This window comes from Poecilia reticulata, chromosome 17 (assembly GCF_904066995.2).
Source record: "Poecilia reticulata chromosome 17, P_reticulata-male-v2, whole genome shotgun sequence".
Taxonomy (NCBI): domain Eukaryota; kingdom Metazoa; phylum Chordata; class Actinopteri; order Cyprinodontiformes; family Poeciliidae; genus Poecilia; species Poecilia reticulata.
In genome coordinates, this window is record NC_088846.1 from 18,766,943 (window position 1) to 18,774,436 (window position 7,494).

The window sequence follows — 7,494 nt, forward strand, 5'->3', positions numbered from 1 at the left end:
GTCTTCCCCTGAAAAACTGACTCTTCCATAATGCACCATGGACTTTTGTCTCTATCACCAAAAGTTGTTTTCATGAGAAAACAAATAAATAGTACATACCATCAATGATTTTCCCACAATGCTACAGTTTGTAGCATGATGCAAGGGCTGCAGGGTGTGGCTAAAAGGCTCTGTATCTCAAATCCCTGGGCTGCCGTTAAAACTGAGACCCACCTTTTTTACGGAAGAGCATCGGCCAAGCCAAAATGGTTTCATGCTATGAAACAGGACGTCTTTGTTGAAACTAGGTGTTAATAGGAATCAGATACAAATTTAAGGACCTTTGCAATATTACACAGCATCAAACTAACTTTGCTTCGACATGTTTTATTGATTTGGTACAAACAAATCAAAAATACAACTACAGTGCTCTGTATATTACAGAAGCATGGGCGTTTTTAAATCTGTGTAATACTAATTTATCAAAAACAAATTAATCTGACAATGACATAATATTTTGGTGTTGGCTTTCCTGTAGTCAGACACGGCACATTTCAACACGGTCTCTCGCCTCAGTAGATAAGGGTGAGAAGGTTTCAGAGTTTTCTCTGTCAACAGTCCTGCAAATATCTTGAGGCCTCATTGTGAAGCCTCAAAGCCCCATTAATCCAAGAGAAAATAGAATTTGTTATCCTAGTCTGAGAGTGGCAGCTTCTTCTCCAATTGGAAAAACACAGCGCAGTTATGACTGCATCTCTTCTAATGCTTGAAACATCATTGGAAAATCCTAGAATATACTTGACACATGTTAGTAAATCAGAAGTCCAGGAGCAAGACCCTCTTGATGTCAGCTGTTCTTGCTTTGGGGCTTCTCTATTGTTGAAGGAGAAACTAAAAGGCTTTCATAAATTATACCAACATTGTTGAATTATTAAATATCGCAAAACTTTTCTATCAGAACCATCACTGACTTCTTAAGCAGTCGAGCCGTGTAAACTTGTCTGTTGGATCCCACTCCTATCTCCACGTCTCATCGAGTCTTGGACGCCCTTGACCCTGTCATCAATTCACCACTGTTTCTTCATCAGATCACTTTTAATAATCTCTGACAAGGGCAGACTGGGAACAGCTGCTGTTTTGGAGTTTATTTGTCAAATTCACTGCAATCCTCACTATTGTCCATTATCCCTGCTGCTAAACATCAGTTTTGAAATGAAAATATTCACTTGTGTTGTTTATCCCATCCACTCAGATACCAGGGTGATGAGTTATTCACTTTAGGCATTACTGATCAATAAGTTAGGCCTGATGGGCCCTAACTTCATGACCAGTGGCCTTTAGCAACAACTAAAGTTGTATTAAAGAAGAAACTATCATGTTTTATTAAAACTCTTTTGACTGAATCACAAACATATTCTCAGAGATAATGCATACTCTACTTTGCAGTTGAGTGGCCTGTCATGGTACTTTGACCCTTTCTGCAGTTTATTTATTCCTGCTTGCATAAATATGTATGTTTACTCTCTAGAAACATGGAAGGTGGTAATGATGATTAACTCCAAGTTCTTAGGAAAGTCTGCTGAAGATCTATTATGTGTGCCTTTTCTGCCTACACCCTGACCTGTGCACGCATCTTTTAGATCACTGATCAAGCTCGGTTAAGAGCTAGCTTAAAAAGCACAAGAGCACATTTAAAAACAGGACTAAAGTAAAAAAAAAAAAAAAAAAAACATTCCATCAAGGAAAACAATCTAGTGTATGTACATACATATCAAGTTCTGTGTAGGTTGACTCCAAAACTGATGGATAATCTCCTCAGTTAGAACAAGTGGAAAGTGTAATGCAGCTGTTTGAGGAGCACGTTTTTATTTATACATGATGTGGCGAATAATATTCAATAAACACTTCAGAAGAATAACAGAACAAGCTGTTTAAATCATTAAACACCAGGATGAGCACTGGCTTGTAATATATCTTAAATATGGCTCATGATACGATGAGCTGTAAAAGCTATCAGTGATTTTTTTCTCTCCAGGATCCAGGTCCCTGCACATTTTCCCAGTGACTACAGGGACAGAGCTCATCGAGCATGACTGAGGCCTCTCACCAGAATGCTTGGGATGATGATGATAGCCAGCTCAGAGCTTTTCAACACTTGCTCAAAATCATAAAAATGTCAGCCACACAAGACAAAGCTCATTTTTCAGGAACTGCTCCAGTTAAAATGAATCATTTTGCATGGGTCATAAATTTTACAATTTCCAAGAGGACCCGAGTTGGTGTTCTCCTTCTGGAAAGAAAAGGAACAATAAAACAATTAATGATGAGATAAATAATATTAGGACATTTGCTTCCTTCTTCGAAAAACATGGTTGAGTATCAGGAAAAGCCCCAGAGACCCTATAGTGGGATTTCTGGGTAAGGGGTGGAGGATGTTGGGCCAGGAGCAGGGGTTTTGAATGTTTTTCTGTATCAAAAAACTTCACCAGAAGGATTGGATTGCCTCTCGGCAGACGTTAAAAACCCTAAATTCTTGATTGAATTCTTCCGAACACACTATTGTTCATCAGAATCTCTAAGGAGATAAAGGCACTAAGTCTTCTAGCAGAAACTATTCTTCGGAAAACCGTTTATCAGAGTAGATGTCTTAGACCAGAGACTGTTTTGATCTATCACCAGGAGGACATGTACGACAGGCATGTCCTCCTCAGTCAATCGATTCATTTTGACAGGAAGTTCTTTGAAGATCGCTCAGTGGTTATTCAATGCAACACAGAATTGAAAAGAAGAAAAGCCATCTTAGATTGGGAAATTTCATTCAGCTAGGACACCACCTGTTTCATGCATCAAGTTTGCATGAAATATTGACAGCAGGGACAAGTTGTGGGTCTAGTTTTCCTCCAAATGTTCCTATTATAAAAGTACATGAGGGAACGCTGTACACTGGTGGAAGTTTCTCTTTGCAGCTGTGCTGACCTGCAGCCATAGTGTGCGTGTGTGTTTGCGTGTGTGTGTGTGTGCTGGCATGGTGAAAATTAGTTGTAGCTGTGGTAATCGTGTGTGCGTTGCCGGGAGGAGTGCTACCATGGCAGGCTGATGAAAGCGTGGGGGTTTTACAGAGATGGACTGTGAAGCTGCTATCCAGCTCATGCTTCAATTGTGCAGTAAAGATTCCCCAGCTGTCCTGAGGATTATCTCCTGTGCTTATGTGATCAGGATACACGGCACCGCGACTAGACCAGGCGCCTCTGACCCAAAGAATGCAGAATGACATGAAAAGAGAGGAAAAAGGATGGATGGGTATTGCTCTCAAGCATAAAGGATAAGCCTATTCAGAGATCTTAAGATGGTAAAGTAAGCTTTTGCTGCACGGTTTTATTTTTATTACCAGTAGCTGGAGAGGGTTTCTGTGAACACAATATGAAACACTTTGGTTATTTATTTATTTATTTATTATTTTTATTGTGATTCTGTTTCACATTTTACACAGCAACAAATATTCATATTAGTGATTGAAAACTGCAAAACAAAAAACTAAACTAAACTAAAAAGACATATCATCATATTGTCTCCCGGCAAGAATATAAACTTACCAAAGCACATTTTTTCCAGTTCTATTGATTTCCTTGAGTTTATGATTAATAGAACTTCATAAAAGAATACCAATGTTTCTTCAAACCTAATGTTTTTCTCCCCTCTATCAATCCAAGCCATTTGGAAATAAGTCCTAGCCAGTAATTCATTAGAGTTAATAAAATCAAAGCTTATTTACATGACTGAGAACTCTAGTGATGCACATCCAATCTGAATTACACTTAACTCTGGTTAAATGGTTTAAAAAGCTGCTATAAGGTTTTGACAACACATCACATTTTATCTGACTGGACACACAGAGATGCTGTTTTCAATTAACTCAAGTCTTGCTCCCGTGGCTTTCATGCTCTGCAGTTTGTCTTAGCGCCAGGCTAACCTTAATATGCTTCTTTTGAGTTTTGATAATACTTGTTAATAATTTAGCTCAAAATATTGTTGTTTGGATAATACCTACAGAAAAAAATGTGTTCTCCTGCTTGTTTTAAATGTCATTAAATTAATAATAGTACTTTTCTGTCTCTCACTGTAGAAATCATCGTAAGGAGTGAAAAAAAATACAGAATATTTTGCATCAGCTATAATAGAGTTCAAACAAAAAATGCACTTCATATTTTGCTCGAACATGGTGGCAGAGAAGACTTTCTTCGAGTCGTCCCCCTGCATTGGTTTTTACAGTTACATTTGTTCAAAGCTATTTGATTTTGCTGTAAATATAGACATATTTATCAAATTAGATATTTATAAATAAATAAATACATTTTATTGGGGGAAATGTATCTTTGCTGCAAGTCATCTTCACATGGATCACTAATTGAATAATACTAATACAATGTATCAATAAAAATTGTTATAATCAAAAGTTAGAATTTTCAAATAAAAAACAAAATCAGTGTGAGAAAATGCTCCTCCATTTAAAGATAATTTGAATGTTGGAAGATTTTTTTATTCTCTTGACAGCTTGGAAAAAACTTTAAAATATGGGAAAGGCTGATGTTAACACAGGAAAAGGCAGTGCTTTTCCTCCTGCATTCTCTCTTGCGAAAATGTGCTCTTGCTGCTCTGGGAGAAGTAAGAATGACTGACAAGTGGAATGGCAAACAGTGTGACAACATGTTTTGTGTGTCTGTGTAAGTGGCCCTGCAGCCCAAAGTTTTTGCACAGCTGCACATTGCCCCGCTGACTGTACCAGACAACGTGGCAGGGGTTCAAAAGTAACGCTGAGCTCATGGGTCACATCTAGGGCTGCCTAATAACAGGAGGCAGTGAAACTACTGCTGGTGCCCATAAACTAAGAAAGTGTAACACAAACAGAATAAATCTTCAAGGCATATGGAAAAGCAACTCACACGTTCACTCACCACTTCTACCATAACGGTATTAGTGACAAATTTGGTGTGGGAACACACGTTAAGGAGATAGTAATCCCGTCTGCAAATGCACGATAGTTTGCTTTAGCCAGATTCCCACCCTCGCCGTTTTTGTTGCCGGAATTTGCCTACTGAATTGAATCCTGCAGGGTTAGTGGGGTTTCGTTTAACAGAGCGGTGCTTGAGGGTCTGTTACTGCAATCTCAACAAGTTTGGCTGGTTGATTCAATGGGAGTCTCTCGTGAGAACAGGACAAAAGGGAAAAACTACATTGTCAGTGGGGGCTCGTCTTTATTTTGTGCGAATCTGATCATTTGATGGCCAAGGCCAGCTTCCCAAGATTAGCGGTGTTGACGGTGTGTGTGTGTGTGTGTGTGTGGCAGGGTTGGGTGAAATTGTTAATCCATTGATTTAACTGGAATTAACATGTTGCCTGGGATCCAACAAATACTTAAGTCACAATTGGAGTGGGGTAGATATAATTGAAAGAAGATGGTGGGAAAGTTGAAATGCTGCTGGTGGGCTTATTGAAAAGTGCTAAACTATTCTAAATTATGTGATGTGGGTTTCTAATGTTTGAAAATGATCTGTAGATAAGTCTTGCATTAAAAATAATTAACACTTTAAGTAATTAATAGATTAGGGTTTAAAAAAGAGACATAGAGATTATACTATTTGAATCACAACAAGCAATCTGTTCTTTTTGTGATGTAAACATGGGGAACTTCCTGAAGCACAAAACTTTATTTGGTTTTAGAAATAATGAAACAAGGCGTGACTTTGGAAACATGCTGACCTACAGACAGATTCTTAACTTCTTGAAACATGTTAAAACAGGACAGTAAAAGCACAACCATCCAGTACAAAGAGACATTCCTTGTGTCAGTGATACTTGAATGTCGTTTTTTTTTTTTTTTCACGTCTGTTTTCAATTAGGCTAGAAGGCTTGTTGAGAGAGATGAGCAAGATTACCATGGAAGAAAAAAAAACACACTCATCATGCAAGACAGCTATTTACGGAGCTGCTGTAGCCTCGCAGGAATGGCTCTGCACCTTGACTTATTGAATATTGGAGAAGCTGTCGACAGGTTGAGCAACTGCCTCCTTCCCTCTGCCTTTCTTTACATTCGCTTTATTCGCCACAGAGCTGCAGCTGTCAGAGCGAGTTTCATTCCTTGGCTGCAGCCAGCTGGGGTGGATGAGTGCACCTTGCAGTTTTACTTCTCAGTGACCCCAAGTCTCACTTAGGTTCTCAAGACATAGGGCAAATGACAGCCTATAAATATGTGGGCACATATTTATAAGCTAAGTTTAGCAAAGAACCCCAAACTATATTGGTTGATTCTACAGAGTTTGCATTGTGTCAAAGATATTAAATTAAAGAAAAACACATTTTCATAGCTTTTAGCAAATTATGGGATCTTTTCTGATCAGTGAGTGCAACATATCTAATTACTATCAGGTCATGCATGCTAACCACAACACTCTTTAGTGTGGATCCTGCTACTGAGCGAATCATTGTTATTTTCATTCATTTTCAGTGTGGTGACCCTGAGCTTAGTGGAATCAGACATGACATGTTGAGGCAGGCCTGCAGCCCATTCAGGTTGCAAAAGAGCGAGAGTGATTTTTTTGCTCTCCAAAGAAATCTTAAGATTTTAGGATGAAATATCTAAAATGCTAAAAACAGTAAAAGAAGCCTTCTCCGTAGCCATTTGATTTCTTTTTTTTCTTATTTTTAATAATCTGCTTTGTCAGATTCAAAATGTCACCTCTGCTCCTAATATAAATAAATGAGTGCCCTCATCAGTAAGACAAAACTTACTGATGACACAGTATGTCTAACCATTTTTATATGTCTAGCATGTATTCAAGTCCTTCAAGCAACTCTTGCAGAAAAGTGACTAGAGATAAATTTCTCGATGAGCAGTCGGTGACACCGGGGGTTCCTTCTCAGGCAACCCAGGCCTCCCTGAACAGCAGATAGAACAACAGATGTTCATCACTCCATAGTCTGGGAGCTGCCACTGGCTGGGTTGTTGTCTATATCGAACCAAATGATTAAACGAAGGAAAAAACCCATCAACTTTCAACATATTATTACTGGTCTCAAATCTAGAAGAGTTCATTTTTTCAAATATTTTTCCCCATTTACCAACATAGGAAGTACTTCAAGATCAATGCTTTTCTTTCTTTTTTGTGTGTTTGCTCTGTATTTTCAAATGCTTGATGGCTGCTGAGACAGAGCCAGGTTCTGCTGGAGGTTTCATTCTGCAAAAGGGGAGTTTTTCTCTCAACTGCCGTGACATGCAAGCTTGGTATGAAGAACTGTGGCAAAGTCAGACACAGTGTAACAAATGTCCACAGTCACTACATGTTTGTCCACATGCATGTGTGATTGAATTGGATTGTTTTATAAATTGGCTTTTGGAGAACTAACAGTTTTATGTTGCTGTCCTGACAGTAAATGTAGCAAAAATGTTTGTTTTAGACAAGACATGACTCCCATTAAATTGCAGATCATCTTAGTTATTTTATGCATTTGCTCCCACTT